Here is a 1,549-nt window from a genome sequence, read left to right as displayed (position 1 = left end):
GCAGAGGGGTATGGGACCACCAGTAACAGTGGGTAAGAGTTCCGAACTCTCTGCTTCTTCTCCAGTATATTTTTTGTGGTTTTAATTTTCTTATTTTAAGTGGGTTATCATTATCAGTGTAAGGCTATTTATCTTTTTCCCATTATATATATATATATATATATATATATATATATATATATATATATATATATATATATATATATAATTTTTTATTTAAGGGTTTTCTATTTTTTCCTGAAAACCATGCCATAGTGTTTACTGTGGCTGTGCAATATTTTTTGAAGTTACATAGTAAGAGGGATCTTACTTTCTTCTTCTTCTTTTGGAGTTTATTGCTTATCCTGCGTTTCTTACCTCTTAATTTGACATTTGTAATTACTTTTAGCATTTCTCTGTAGAATGAAGTTCTCATTTGGTCGGTATTGTGTTGCAGTTAAAGATTGTTTTGATGAACATTTCTATTCATATGATATTGACTCATATCCATGAACATGGACTATTCTTCCATTTGTGTGGGTCTCTTTGGGTTTCTTGTTGTTCTTAGGTGCCATTAAATTGGTTTCCGACTGATAGCGACCCCAAGCAAAACAGGAGCCAAGTCCCTCTAGCTGCCATCTTGCGTCCCCGCGTGTGCGCACCTAATCTCAATTGGTCTGCAAAGACCCCTGAGCGCCAGCCCTAGTTCCCCGCATGGTCCCATTTCCACTTCAACAAGATGAAAGAGAGGATCATGAATCAAGAGAAACACTCCAAACTGCAGGCACAAGTGTGCATTGGTTGGACAGGAACTGCCCGCAGAAAGAAGATGGTGGTTCCCAGAACAGCCACAGCAGATGAGAAAAAGCTGCAGTGCTCCTTCAAGAAGCTCAGGGTAAACAATGTCTCTGGTTTTGAAGAAGTGAATATGTTTACAAACCAGGGAACAGTGATCCACTGTAACAACCCCAAAGTCCAAGCATCACTGGCTGTGAACACCTTCACCATTACCGGCCATGCTGAGACAAAGCAGCTGACAGAGATGCTCCCCAGCATCTTGAACCAGCTGGTCACAGACAACCTGACTAGCTTACGGAGACTGGCTGAAGCACTGCCAAAACAATCTATGGATGGAAAGGCCCACTTGCTACAGGAGAAGATGATGATGATGATGATGATAATGAGGGTCCAGAACTTGTGGAGAACTTTGATGAGGCATCCAAGAATGAGGTTCACTGATTTGAGTCTGCTTCTGGGAAAGATGAAACTTTAGGAAATGACTTGGAGCTACTATTTTATATCACTGCTTTTAAAACTTGTTTTGTGTATGCATCTGATAAAATCTAGAACTCTAATATTTTTTAAGCCCAAGCCTTTCAGACTTTGCAGCTCTTTTACATTTTTTCTTATACATGACTCATTCTTTGCAGCCAGATACGCTAAAGAAGCCTGGGAATAAAATTTGAAACAGGTTAATAAAATGCTTTGCCTAGTAAAATAAAATAAATTAAAAATAAATAAAAATTTAAAAATGAATTTTTAAAAAATTGGGAGGCATCACTGCCCAGTC

At 38.3% G+C, this 1,549-nt stretch overlaps 1 pseudogene; it reads left to right on the top strand.

Moving 5' to 3' along the window:
• Nucleotides 1-733: 733 nt before the first annotated feature.
• Nucleotides 734-1,218, top strand: LOC142430924 (transcription factor BTF3 pseudogene; annotated as a pseudogene).
• Nucleotides 1,219-1,549: the final 331 nt, after the last annotated feature.

Source organism: Tenrec ecaudatus, chromosome 17, assembly GCF_050624435.1.
Source record: "Tenrec ecaudatus isolate mTenEca1 chromosome 17, mTenEca1.hap1, whole genome shotgun sequence".
In the NCBI taxonomy this organism is placed as follows: domain Eukaryota; kingdom Metazoa; phylum Chordata; class Mammalia; order Afrosoricida; family Tenrecidae; genus Tenrec; species Tenrec ecaudatus.
Note: the sequence above shows the minus strand (reverse complement) of the source record. Positions and strands in the feature narration are given on the sequence as shown.